Below are 14,592 nucleotides of genomic sequence, written 5' to 3'. Positions count from 1 at the left end.
AACCAAACTATAAAATACTACAATAGAATGAGTTGCTGATTTGCAGCTTTATACATAAGACAAAAAATAATTTGTATGTATTTCCTAATATTTCTATATCTAGATAATCAGAATGTCATTGGAAAGTTCTAGGATCCATTATTTTAAAAGGTTCCTCTGATAATTCTTTTTGTCAAGCATATTTGGGAAACACTAAATTGTGGTTTGTGGTGGTTATGGTGATGATGCGTGTGTGTGTGTGTGTGTGTGTGTGTGTGTGTGTGTGTATGCACACGTGTATGTTCTGTCTAAAACTTTACCCTTTAAGTCATTCATGTGTAAAAGTTCTAGTCAGACCCAACATCAAAGAGAGATCATTTTTAAGGCACTAGTCCAAATTTTAGATGACTGAAACTTAAAAAATATTAACCATGTTAACTAAACTTTTTGAAATACATTACACTTTTTTCTTGATTCTGAGGATGAATTACTATGTTGATAACTCTATATAATGTGATTTCTCTCTCTAGAATTTTATTTCTTAATTTATACAATAGCGAAAATACTGAATAGAAACTGTGGCCCTTAAAAATTGTCTGCCAAGGCCCTGGCCAGTTGTCTCAGTGGTAGAGTGTTGGCCTGGTGTGCAGGAGTCCCAGGTTCGATTCCTGGCCAGGGCACACAGGAGAAGCGCCCATCTGCTTCTCCATCCCTCCCCCTCTCCTTCCTCTCTGTCTCTCTCTTCCCCTCCCACAGCCAAGGCTCCATTGGAGTAAAGTTGGCCCGGGTGCTGAGGATGGCTCTGTGGCCTCTGCCTCAGGCGCTAGAATGGCTCTGGATGCAACAGAGCGACGCCCCAGAGGAGCAGAGCATCGCCCCCTGGTGGGCGTGCCAGGTGGATCCCGGTCGGGCTCATGCGGGAGTCTGTCTGACTGCCTCCCCATTTCCAACTTTAGAAAAATACAAAAAAACAAAAAAATTTAAATCATGTAGGATTTTTTTTTTGCCCTCAGCAAATATCACTTTTATGCATACATTATTGTATTTCATATACCCATTGCAAGATTAGTCTGGAACATATTGCCTATCCTTCATTATGTAAGCTTCATAATCACACAAAATACAATTGTTTTTGTTTATCATTAAAGAATTTGATTTGACTTTGGGTGGTAGGCACACAATGAAATATACAGATCATGTATCATAGAAATGTACCCTTGAAAGCCATATGATCTTATCAACCAATATCACCCTAATAAATTTAATTAAAAATTGTATTTAAAAAAATTTAAGGCCCTGGCCGGTTGGCTCAGCGGTAGAACGTCGGCCTGGCGTGCGGGGGACCCGGGGTTCGATTCCCGGCCAGGGCACATAGGAGAAGCGCCCATTTGCTTCTCCACCCCCCTCCTCCTTCCTCTCCGTCTCTCTCTTCCCCTCCCGCAGCCAAGGCTCCATTGGAGCAAAGATGGCCCGGGCGCTGGGGATGGCTCCTTGGCCTCTGCCCCAGGCGCTAGAGTGGCTCTGGTCGCGGCAGAGAGACACCCCGGAGGGGCAGAGCATCGCCCCCTGGTGGGCAGAGCGTTGCCCCTGGTGGGCGTGCCGGGTGGATCCCGGTCGGGCGCATGTGGGAGTCTGTCTGACTGTCTCTCCCCATTTCCAGCTTCAGAAAAATACAAAAAAAATAAAAATAATTAAAAAATAAAACTAAAGAAATAATTGATACTATAGATAGGAAAGGTGGAAGAAATAATGTCAGTTTGTCTACTCTATTGCATGTTTTATTATTGAATATTTGAGTATAACTCATGTACATGCGTAAACATGGCTTTTTTTCTGACAAAGCAGCAGAACTACTTGATTTGAAATATTCTGAGAATATGACAAAATAACTAATTCTCTGTGTCAAATTCGTAATTTCTCGTGGAGTAAACACATTCAACCTGAATGTTATTGTAGTGAATAATAATTTTGACCACTTTTGGGCTGCCTCTGATGCCTCGTCAAGTATTTCACTGTGAATAAGCAGCATGTCTACCACCAGAAGGATCATGGAGCCAAGAGCACAATCCCCTCATTTTAAAGTGACAATGTGAAATATAAATTCAACTATGGGGAATCGATCATAAAGAATTATATAATGATGTTAGAATGATAAACCTTACTCATATTTTGCAATATTTACCATCTCTAGGACAGAAATATGTGAAACTGATTTAAAAAAGCCCCAGTTATGTGCAAGTGTTTCTTACTGTTAAAGAGTTTAATAAGGAGAGAAAGAGTTGTGCATGAGTGTCTTTGTGTATACGCACCCATTGCGTGTTTTTGTTTCACTGGGCTGTTTTTTGTTTCATCTTTAATGCTGATGATCTTAGGGAACATGAAAAGCCTCCACCGCTTTGAAGAGTAAAAAGATTATTTAGATGTTGAGCTATGTTGTTAATAATAATGAAATAATGCTTTGTCCCTAGGAAACAGCGCCTTTATTAAGAGGATACACTTCTGTGTTCTGATTACAGAAAGTCTATGATTAACAAGCCCACTTCAAAACCAATTGGTTTTTGTTGCTTTTCGACGTTAGAAACAGATCCTGTTTTTCCTTGTGTTTACCGGGACCTCTATTTTCTGGTACAAATGTTACTTTGCAGTGAGTAATGTGAGCATACCTGGCTTATTAACACCGAGTGGAGAAGACAATTTTGTTCGTTTGGAACAAAAAATAAATTGTACTTTTTATTTCCATACTGTTTTTAATAAGTCCCTAAGAACTCTGAGTATTGATGCCTAGAAAGTTGTATCTTCAGTAACTCTGCAACCATTGAGCTAGAGAATGAACAATTCAAAATTGTTAAATATTGACCCAAGTTCTGATACTGTTTAATGCTCATACCTGTTTTCTTCAGTTAGGGTGTAAATTTAAATAAAAACTTATAAAGACTTTGTTCAAAAGACAGTTTATTTTTATATTTTTGAAAATATAGCCTTGACATGGTTTACCTGCATGTTTTCTACTTTTGTTTTATTCATGTCTTTACCTTGTTACTGCCAAGGACCAACTGCAGCACAATCTTTGCTTGCATATACTTAGTCAAATAAATGAAATATTATAAATGAAGATATATAGCTATATGTAAAAATGAGTATGATTGCCTGTAATTATTTTCAAGGTGGTTAGTTTGTTTTTCCTGTTATTTGTTGGGAATTCAATAAAATAAAACTATGTTAAGGATGGAGAGTACTTTTATAATTACTTAAGATATGTATCTGTTAATAGACAATAGGTCTCTCTTTCCTTTTTGGCATTTTCTTAGCAAAATTTAAACAACTCATTTAGTCATGTGTTCATATTCCATATATTTGTATAATGTTATCCATCATGGGAAGGAACTGAATTGAACATTATTCATTCCAGTTTTATATATATATGCAACCAACAAGCTAAATTCTATTCCAAATACAAATTTGCTGCACTATTTAACAAATATCTTTCTGTGAAAAGAAAAGAAGAAAAGGAAACATTTCTTAGTCAGTGTACCTATATGTGATAGAATCCTCTACTTCTTCTTGCAGTCTCTTGGGGTCAGGATGGGGGGAAGACAGCTTGTATTCTTGACCTTTGCCTAATCATTTCATAGAATCATTGAAGACCATGTTCAATTCAAACCTCTGATTTTACAATCGATGAAAATGTGATTCATTAAAAATTATGTGTCTTACTCATGATCTACTACAGTTAGTGAGAGAGAGGGCTGAGACAGAATTCACTAAAAATGTAAGAAATATTGAGCACCTATTATTTTCCAGAAACCATGCCAAGAAGTAAGGATAAGGGCATGAATACACTGTTTGCTCTCCAAAGGGTTTCCCATGTTGTAGGAAGGGCATGCTAGCACATAATTAAAATGCAGCAAGGCTGCTACCGTCACATAGAGACACGACGAGATGAAAGTATACAACACATTTGTGAACTAGTCTCTCCTTCCAAAAACTCAACACTGAATCTGACTTAACTAGAAATGACCAGGAAATACAAGAAACAGATGCACATATTCATATCATAGGAAGCAATCCAGCAAAATCTCAACTATATCCAAGTCTATAGGACAACAAATGTTTTCTCTAACAAATATTTGAAAGGAAAAATAAAAGGTAAGGGAAACATAGAAGTTAAAAGAGACCCCAGAGATATCTTTATCACTTGTAATAAAGTTTGTTTGAGACAAACTTATTTTAAAAAGCATATGATACAAATTAAAATGTAAATACCACTAAATATTAACAATATTGAAGTTTAGTTTTCAATGATATAATAAGATAAAACAAAAGGAACACTGTATTTTAGACATACATAATGAAGAATTCGCATACAAACTGATATGATATCTGGGATTTGTTTTAGAATAATTAGTGCGGAGAGTCGAGGAGGTGGGTGGGTTTATAAAGAAAACAAAATTTTCCTTGAGTTATTTATTTTGTAAAGAGCTAATGAGTATATGGGAATCTATTACTTTCATTCCTTGCTTAATGGCTTATAAATTGTGTCTGGAAACCCTGGTGTTACCTGAAAGTAGTTAAATAAAGAAAACATTTTCAGGGGTTTTAATAGAAAAACTAATGTAGTCCATCCAACCCAAGATACCAAAATCTTTCAAGGATTCATGTTAATTGAGATTATTAAGAGAATCTAGCTCCAGACAAAATTACTCATTTATTCAACAATTTGGGGCATATTTCAGCTATATTAGTGTAGTATTCATTATTGTAATTCTGTGATTCATTGCTGCAATTCTTTGCTTCTTGTCACAGTGATAAAATCACTTTGAAATCCCTTGTTTTATTTCTTTTTTGTTATTATTTATTGATTTATTTTAGAGAGAGAAGAAGGGAAAAAGAGAAAGAAAGAGTAAAACATTGACTTGTTCTTCCACTTATTCATGCATTCATTGGTTGACTCCTACATGTACCCTGACCCACGATCTAACTCCCAACTGTGGCGTATCTACATGATGCTCTTACCAATTAAGCTACTCAACCAAGGCTCCAAGTCTTTTGTATTAATAGTGTCATTTTTGCATTAAAACATAAAAATGAGACTCAGTAACATGGACAAGAATGTGATGGTAACGGGGGGGGGGGCGAGAGGGGAGGAAGGAGAGAGAGGGGGTGGGAGGAGGGGAGGGGCACAAACAAAACTAGATAGAAGGTGACAGAACACAATTTGACTTTGGGTGAGGGGTATTCAACATAATCAAATGTCGAAATAATCTGGAGATGTTTTCTCTGAACATATGTACCCTAATTTATCAATGTCACTGCATTAAAATAAATTAAAAAAAAACAAACGAAAAAAAACTTTGAAAAGTATTTTATTTTGGGAACTAGATCATATCTAAGCACCCTGACCCATTTCTATCAGAATTATTTATAAATTTTACTGATTTCTAAGAATTTATGAAGAGAGTAATAATCACTTTAATAACAACAAAAAATGTTCTCTGAAGTGAAGCTATGTCAATATTTAAAAAGAACTCAGTATTTCTAAGTTTAAACCAGGTTAAGTGCATGATCTGAAAGAGGTAAAATCCTTAGTCTTAATTTTACAGAATTCCACCATCTTCATGTCATTTCCAAGCTGGTCCACAGTGCTTGTTCCAATAAATGTTGGAACTGAAATAAAAGGCAAGGCTATGACAAATAATATCACACTAAAGCCATCATTCTGCAATAGGTTATCAGATCACTCCTGCTTGGAGTCTTAGCTTAGATGTTACTCTTGTAGTCTTCCCTGATTTCCATAGTAGCCTGTATACTTCATATTGCTAATAAAATTCTAATTATAATAGCAATTTATTTTTATATTTCTGCACTCTTACTAAACTTCTGTAAACTTCAGAAAGGGAGGGAGAATGTCTTATCCCCTTCTATAAATATAAGGTCTACCGGAAATTTCCGTCCATTTTTGGAATAAAACAAAATACAAATTTTTCTTACCATCAATAAACTTTATTAAATAATATAATTACCATTATTATTAATGATTTCTTGCCAGTGTGAGGGCAATTTGTATATCCCATTTTTGAAAAATGTTTTATCTTTTGATGCGAAAAATTGATCCAGTGCTTGTTTGATATCTTCTTCATTTTTGAATTTTTTGCCCTTCAAAAAATTTTGTAAGGACAAAAACAAGTGATAGTCGGAGGGTGCTAAGTCTGGGGAATATGGTGGATGCGACAGAATTTCCCAGCCTAGTTCTGCAATTTTTTGATGAGTCCCCAAAATACAGTGGCATAAATGAACTTTATCAGTAGCCATGGGTACACTATCGCTTCACACATAAGACTAATGTGAATCAACTTTGTTTTAGTTAATTTGCTATGTTAAGTGATAAAAATAGGCACACATGCACCAAATAAACATGCACTTACGTGTTGAAACTTGTTGTGATAGAAACGGACAGAACTTTCCGGTAGACCTTATATAAGAGCATCTAGCTCAGGTTGTTTAGAAGTAATATATATATATCTTAAGATTTTGCTAAATTTGTGGTTATAAACTCAATATGATTTTTATTTTTCAAAATCTGTTTAAAAACATTGTTATATAAAATGGCCCAAGTATACACATCTCTGAAAATATTCAGAAAGTCTCCATTAGTTGCAAAAGTAAAAGTTTTTAAAAAATAAAATCTTTTTTCTAAACTGATCTCCCATTGTTTTTTCATTTCCTACCTCAAAAGTGAAAATAATTTACACAGACTTATTACCAGTAATACTTAGGAAAATGTTTCTTGTCTTGCATTATATTGGCTTTTAATCTGTTTTTATCCTACTGATCTGAGCACACACGGTTTTCAAATTCTCATATAACCTGAAAAGGCTGGGTTGACATCAAGAGTCTTAATAGAAAAGAATTCCCCTGAAACACAGCCCATTAGTGTTTCTTGCTTAGTAGCTTCTGTAACCACGGATAGTACTCGCGACATTTCTTAATGACCCTCTAATTTCCACGGACAAGTTTGGAGTAGGGTGGATGAGTCAGATGTCATTATCACAAAAAAGCCCAAGTATGTTCGAGGTGCTGGGAGGAACATTTCCAACGGAGACATTTCTTTCAAGAGCTTCTAAAGAGCTCCTATTTCTGTGTGAGGCATTTAGGGTACTTATATATTGCGTTCTCAGATTCTCACCTTTGAAGGGAATGATGCCTTTATTAAGATTATTTTTCTTACTCTGTTTTTTTCCCTCTTACTTGCAATAAGGTTTATTGGAAAATGCACTGGATCAGAAGTCTCAGGAACCAAGATATAATTATATATGTACTTAAATGTACATATATGAGCTGTCTCATGGGAGAATTGTCAGGGAAATGGCCGCCTTTGCCACGTAAGGGAGTGCTCGGGTCACTTCAGGTCATGTATGAAAAAGCATTTTGAACATATAAAGAGTTCAATTGTAAAGGAGCATTGTTATTGTTTTTATGTTTATTTTTTTAAGTTTATTTTTTAGACTTATTGATTTTTTTTGATTTTTTTTTTTGTATTTTTCTGAAGCTGGAAACGGGGAGAGACAGTCAGACAGACTCCCGCATGCGCCCCACCGGGATCCACCCGGCACGCCCACCAGGGGCGACGCTCTGCCCACCAGGGGGCGATGCTCTGCCCCTCCGGGGCGTCACTCTGCCGCGACCAGAGCCACTCTAGCGCCTGGGGCAGAGGCCAAGGAGCCATCCCCAGTGCCCAGGCCATCTTTGCTCCATTGGCTGGGGGAGGGGAAGAGAGAGACAGAGAGGAAGGAGGGGGTGGGGGTGGAGAAGCAAATGGGCGCGTCTCCTATGTGCCCTGGCCGGGAATCGAACCCGGGTCCCCCGCATGCCAGGCCGACGCTCTACCGCTGAGCCAACCGGCCAGGGCCTAGACTTATTGATTTTTAACGAGAGGAGAGGGAGAGAGAATAAAAGAGAGAGAGAGAAAGGAGGGGGGGGGGAGTAGGAAGCATCAACTCATACTAGTCGCGTCCTGCAAGTGCCTTGACTGGGCGAGCCCAGGGGTTCGAACCGTTGACCTCAGTGTTCCACATCAATGCTTTTACCCACTGGGCCACCACAGGTTAGAGCATTATTATTGTTTTTAACTCGTAAATTATATTGTATTTTCTGTTGGACTAAAATATTTAAACATTCTTTTCTGCTAAGGAATGTTATATCAACTTTTCTATTTAAAGAAAATATTTCCTGTAAAGTTTTTAATGTAAACAAATTTATATACTTTGTTCCTAAAAAAATAAGTCATTGTTTTAAGTAAACAGGCCATTGTTTGATCATCACTGCTAGGCCCTTTGAGTCTGAAAATCAAACTACGTTGAAGACCCCGAGCCCGAGCCTCGGCCTGAGAATCAAAAGCAGTGTAATCCCTTAAAGAGACGCTGCCATCCCTGGGCGCTCAGGCAAACCTCGGTGCTCCTGTGCTGCGACCCATCCCTCCTCCCCGCTCCGTGTCCTCGCGGCTTCCCGGGCTGCATAGAAAGACAAGCACAGAGACAAGAAGGAACTGGAGTAGGACAGGAAACAGAGATGGTGAAGAAGGACACAAGAACGTGTCGAGTGGGCATCCAGCCTCATTCCCAGTCTTTTTTTTTTTTTTTTTTTTTTTTGTATTTTTCCGAAGCTGGAAACGGGGAGAGACAGACAGACTCCCGCATGCTCCCGACTGGGATCCACCCGGCATGCCCACCAGGGGCGACGCTCTGCCCACCAGGGGGCGATGCTCTGCCCCTCCGGGGCGTCGCTCTGCCGCGACCAGAGCCACTCCAGCGCCTGGGGCAGAGACCAAGGAGCCATCCCCAGTGCCCGGGCCATCTTTGCTCCAATGGAGCCTTGGCTGTGGGAGGGGAAGAGAGAGACAGAGAGGAAGGAGAGGGGGAGGGGTGGAGAAGCAGATGGGCGCCTCTCCTGTGTGCCCTGGCTGGGAATCGAACCTGGGACTTCTGCACACCAGGCCGACGCTCTACCACTGAGCCAGCCGGCCAGGGCCTCATGCAGCTCCTGGGGAAGAAGGGGTGGGGGGAGGGCTCCCGTGGGTATGGATCAAGGAACAAATGATGCCTGAAAGCCTTGAGTTTTGGGGTGCACATAAATTATTGCCCAAAGTGAAAGGTCAGTGACAAAATAGGCAATCAATCTAAAAATAAGTATGTCTCGCTGAGTACCAGGCATTTGGAATAAATACTTTATAAATAGCGACTCTTACCCATCTATTATTAATTAATTCTCACAGTAATCCTGTGAGATAGATACTAGTTTTATCCTTATTTTACATGTGAGGAGACTGAGACCCAGAACATTTAAGAAACTTACTTGGGGTCACACAAGTAGTAAGGGATGGCACAGCGGTTGGAACCAAGCAGTTAGGCTCTCGAATCCTGTCTTGTTCTATTCCTCTGCAGAGAAAGCACAGCCCAGAGCTCTTCCTGGAATCCGTGGGATATTCAGAAAAGCATTCTTGAATGCACAATGAGTAACCGTCAAGTGGCAAGGTGGCTTATAAGGTCAGTGAGCTCTTTTGGACAATTAGTCAAATATTTAGTGACATAAGCAGTAAATACGATATGAAGTCAAATGAAGAATGCATTATTGGATGGAGCAGGGCTTCAATCTGAGTAAGATTATTCTATAAATATTATGTCCAAGTAAAGAAAAGGTTTAAAATTTCAAATGGTAACTAAGCAACTGATTAAATAAAGTAGAATTACTCTACCACAATAAGTTCAATCATCATTTTACTGATCTAATGATCTATTACATTCATTTGATTATGAATAAGACTCTGTCCTTACCCTCAGTCTCATACTGTATTAGGGGCAGCAGGATTTAAAATAATCTACAATTGCCTGACCTGTGGTGGCGCAGTGGATAAAGAGTCGACCTGGAATGCTGAGGTTGCCTGTTCAAAACCCTGGGCTTGCCCGGTCAAGACACATATAGGAGTTGAAGCTTCCTGCTCCTCCCTCCTTCTCTCTCTCTCTCTCTCCTCTAAAATGAATAAATAAATAAAAATAAAAAATAATCTACAATTATAGAGGCTTGAACTAAAGGTTTGGTGTTACGGAGGAATGAAAAGAAACTTGCCAAATGGAAAATTGGCAACAGAGGGGTGCGGTAAGATAACCTAGTATGTAAATTGTCTTAGCCCCTCCCACTGGCCACACCCTACCATATAAATAACAATATATTAATATTATTAGGACTTTGCTTAAAGCCCCCTGGTCTCAGTTTCTAATAGAAATAAGGAACCCACAGGACAACAACAAAAGCAAAAATTTGAAAACACTTAAAAAGTAATTCCTACAGATCTTGGAATCCCATTTTAAGAGATAAACAAGTTTGTTTTTATGTTAGTTTCTTTAGATTCTTTTTGGAACATAGTGGTGTAAAATAAATCCAGAAGTAACTGCTGGTGAGTCATAGTGCCGACAAATCTCACACACCCGTTGTGTACATGCGCGTCATTACCATGTGAGCACAGCTTCCCCTTGAATTCCGACTTCCTCCAGATGAGTCTGCTTGCCATCCTATGATTTCTCATCCAGAGAATCAGTTATGCTCAAAAGGGGGCCGCATTCATATAGAAAGAGAGGTTATCAGCAAAGGTGACAATGGGTTAAAGGAGTAGTTTAGCTAGCAGAGACTCCAACCATCCCTTCAGAAACCATTGATGTTCATTTTTTTACTGCTATGTGATATCAAGAGTCAAAAGAAGCATAATGTTTGATCCGGATCCCCAAAGGTCTTCATCTTTTTAGGGATCATACAGAAAATCAGCATGAAGGAACCATATAAAACAGCAAGGAGAAATCCCAGACTGTAGTGTTGTGACGAGAGCCGGTAGGGGCTGAATTGTGTCCCCTCTCCTAACTCCCAGTGATGAGAGCCGGTAGGGGCTGAATTGTGTCCCCTCTCCTAACTCCCAGTGACGAGAGCCGGTAGGGGCTGAATTGTGTCCCCTCTCCTAACTCCCAGTGACGAGAGCCGGTAGGGGCTGAATTGTGTCCCCTCTCCTAACTCCCAGTGACGAGAGCCGGTAGGGGCTGAATTGTGTCCCCTCTCCTAACTCCCAGTGACGAGAGCCGGTAGGGGCTGAATTGTGTCCCCTCTCCTAACTCCCAGTGACGAGAGCCGGTAGGGGCTGAATTGTGTCCCCTCTCCTAACTCCCAGTGACGAGAGCCGGTAGGGGCTGAATTGTGTCCCCTCTCCTAACTCCCAGTGACGAGAGCCGGTAGGGGCTGAATTGTGTCCCCTCTCCTAACTCCCAGTGACGAGAGCCGGTAGGGGCTGAATTGTGTCCCCTCTCCTAACTCCCAGTGACGAGAGCCGGTAGGGGCTGAATTGTGTCCCCTCTCCTAACTCCCAGTGACGAGAGCCGGTAGGGGCTGAATTGTGTCCCCTCTCCTAACTCCCAGTGACGAGAGCCGGTAGGGGCTGAATTGTGTCCCCTCTCCTAACTCCCAGTGACGAGAGCCGGTAGGGGCTGAATTGTGTCCCCTCTCCTAACTCCCAGTGACGAGAGCCGGTAGGGGCTGAATTGTGTCCCCTCTCCTAACTCCCAGTGACGAGAGCCGGTAGGGGCTGAATTGTGTCCCCTCTCCTAACTCCCAGTGACGAGAGCCGGTAGGGGCTGAATTGTGTCCCCTCTCCTAACTCCCAGTACCTCAGAATGTGACTGTGTTTAAGATAGGGCTGTCAGAGGTAATTAAGTTAAAACAAGGTCGTTGGAGGGACCTCAATCCAATATGATTGCTGCCCTTAAGAAGAGGAGATTAAAATACGGACATACAGACAGGGAAGACCATGTGAAGACACAGAGAGAAGGTGACCATTTGCAAGCCAAGGGGAGAGTCCTCAGAATGAAATCACCCCTACCCACATTGTGACCTTGGACTGCCAGCCTCCGGGACTGTGAGAAAAGACATTTCTGTTGTTTAAGCCACCCAGTCTGTGTTGTTACGGCAACCCCAGAGAAATAACACAAGTGCCCAGTGAGCGTTCTGGTCAGGAACTGCTCTTCATGTGGGAGAAGAGGCCGTTGTAAGCCTGGGTGGTCAGGAAAAGCGCATCTAAGAGTGGGCCGTGAACTCGCCCTTGAAGAATAAGCTGGAGTGGAACAGAGTTCAGAAGGGAAAAGCTATCGAACAAGACCCAGTCTCATGTTGATCGGGCACGTGGGTCAGCAGAGCCTGGACTAGTTTACACGGGGGAGTTGGAAGAAAAGACTAGAGGGATAAGTTCAAGGTTAACTGAGACCTGCACATACTTCTCAGAAGGAAAGGTTAAAAGTCTAGCAACTCATAGCCACATAGCCTTCTCTCTTTATATGGAAGTCGGTTTCTGCCACTTTATAGGACATAACACGGCAATGTCAGCCTGGCTCTCTCCGTGCTGTACAACCAACAGTGCCTTTTCTCACAAATATTTAATGTGCTTTACTTCCCAGATGCTTTCAAAGTAAGCATTTTATCATGCAATCCAGCCACGGTTATGTCTATAGCTACAATTTCAAGATGCAGTCCTCTGAGGCCTCGCGGACTAAAGTAAATTGATCGTAAATAACTTTAAAGCAGGAAGATAACTTGAAAAAAGAAAACTCCCTAAATGGTATTTCTTTTTTTCCTGTTAAACATGAAGCCCAAGAGACAGGTAAGGCATTTTAGGTTAACAGTGTTCAAGTTAATAGTGACGGTTACTTTATGCCTGTGTAGCTCGTCTCTTGTTCCTTATGTGAATTAGAAAGTAGGTAAAAAAAAAAAACAACCAAAAATAAAATCTGTTATAATCTGCTAATTCAAATATTGTAAGAATGGCTATTAAAATTATGATGTCTATACTTCTAATAATTTTTCTTCCTTTTATGTTTCCAAGTTTTTAAAAAATATTATTTGACTTTTACCTCCATGACAAATGTATACCCCCTGAGGATTGGATAGAATTCGCTCCTTTCTGTTTAAGGTGCTGGATGCTGATATTTGTAGCATGCTGATTTGTCTTGGCTTGGGTTGCTATACCATATTACCGAGACTGAGGGGTTAAACATGTCGCATTTATTTCTCATAGTTCTGGAGGTTGGAAGTCCAAGGTCAACGTGCTCGCAGGTCTGGTATCTGGTGAGGCCCACTTCCTGGTTTGCAGGTGGCTGTCTTTTCATTGTGTCCTTACGTGGCAGAGAGAAAAGGCAAGCTCTCTCATGTCTTTTATAAGGGCACTAATCCCATTCATGGGGGCTCCACCTCATGACCTAATTACCTCCTGAAGGCCCCACCTCCTAAGACTATCACATTGGGGGTTAGGATTTCAACACAGGAATTTCCAGGAAGCGGAAGGCAGACAAATATTTAGTTAATAGGAGGGCTCTTAAACTTTCTTAAGCGATATGATTGATTGCTTTTATTAATACTATTTCCCAGAAATTTAAACCAGTTGCTACGTATACCTCAGTTTCTGAAAACATATACTTTTTGCTTTCCAAAGTGGTTTGTTTCTTACAGAATGAATCTAGGTATGATGTGCTGAACTCATGTTTGTATTTTTCTCAATTCAGCCTCATCTTTGTTATGATTATTATTAAGATAGTGCACAGTCTTACATTATGTTTCTTGTTTTGTGTTGAGACTTTTAACCTTTGCCCCCTTATTTTCTTGGGATTTTAGTTAGAAGTTTAAAAAGAAATGGTTTGAGCATGCTAGCCTAGATGGCATTCTGAACCAGAACTCTTAACTGTATAAAGAAAGCAGCTGATGCCAATTATAGATTTTAATCTGTGATGGTTTTATTGGAATTGTATAAAGAGGTGGGCAGATGTAGATAAAACATGAAAATAGCCATTTTAATCATATTTGGGTGCTAAATCTTCAGGGGCACACAGACAGATAATCTAGTGTCCTGATAAGAATTTCCAAGGTTGGAAAGCCCAGAGTGATGGATAAGAATGCTGACCAACTGTAGAAAAACTGAGTTATTGAGTTTGGAGGAAAGAACACCTGACTAGGGTGGTAATGGGGTTCTTTTGAAAAAAAAAAAAATCAAATTCTAGGCAAGGCCTCGCATGCAGCCTCATGGAGCTAATGAATGAGAGGCAATGAGGAGCTGATTTAAACCTTTGACATGGCACTCAAAAATAATTTAAAATGTGTGCTGTGATGGTTCTGTGTCCACTCACCTAGATCACCATGCCCTGGTAGGTGGTCAGACAGTATTCCAGCTGCTTTTGTGAAGCTATGTTCAAAATGAGATTAACACTTAAAGTACTAGATTAAATAAAGCTAACCACCCTTCATCACAGAGGTAGGCTTTATCTAATTAGTTGAAACGTTCACTAGGAAATGACGGACCTCCCCTATAAAGCGACTCCTTCCAGCAGACTGCCCTTGGACTTGACACAGAGCATAACTCTTCCCTGGGTCTCTCCTTCCCTGCTTCACCCTTTCGATTTTGAATTTGCCAACGTCCAATTCTTTAAAAATCAATCTCTCTTTCTCTCCCCACTTTTCTTTCTCATTGTATTAGGCCGGGCCCTCCAGAGAAACAGAAACTATAGAGATAGATAGATAATAGATAGATAGATGATAGAT

Source organism: Saccopteryx leptura, chromosome 4 (genome assembly GCF_036850995.1).
Source record: "Saccopteryx leptura isolate mSacLep1 chromosome 4, mSacLep1_pri_phased_curated, whole genome shotgun sequence".
NCBI classification, from domain to species: Eukaryota; Metazoa; Chordata; class Mammalia; order Chiroptera; family Emballonuridae; genus Saccopteryx; species Saccopteryx leptura.
The sequence above is the reverse complement of the archived record's forward strand: the minus strand, read 5'-3'. Positions refer to the sequence as shown.